Here is a 479-nt window from a genome sequence, read left to right on the forward strand (position 1 = left end):
AAATAGTTCCGGTCTAGAAGGGACAAGGATTTGAACACGATCCAGTTGTTCTGGTAATGAGATTAAGCAACATTTTCCCGGTGTCATTGTTGGTTGCTCGCTCAGTTGCAAAGTGAAAAATCGATTTCCAAGTAGTAAAATTGACTTGAATTGTTTTCGTCTATATTTATGATTGTTCAGGTTCTAATGCCAAAGTGCTAAAGCTCATAAGTTGGCTCCACTGAGTCGTTTTAAACAGGATTATTATTTATCACAAGCTACTTTTTTTACTTATTTTCAGGGAAAATAAATTTTACATGCATAATGCTCTGGCTAGCGTTGAATAATTTTCAATAGTTAAGTAATATTTAATTGTTTGATATCGTGGCATTGATGTTCTCTTGATAATCAACGATAAAGTCAAAGGGCAAATTGTTTAAAAATAAGTATTGTACATCCTTTCCTGACTGTGTTTCAATTCCAAATCAAAATTAATTCCT

Source organism: Dendroctonus ponderosae, unplaced genomic scaffold, assembly GCF_020466585.1.
Source record: "Dendroctonus ponderosae isolate FM_Combo_2020 unplaced genomic scaffold, Dpon_F_20191213v2 Dpon_F_20191213_7, whole genome shotgun sequence".
NCBI lineage: Eukaryota > Metazoa > Arthropoda > Insecta > Coleoptera > Curculionidae > Dendroctonus > Dendroctonus ponderosae.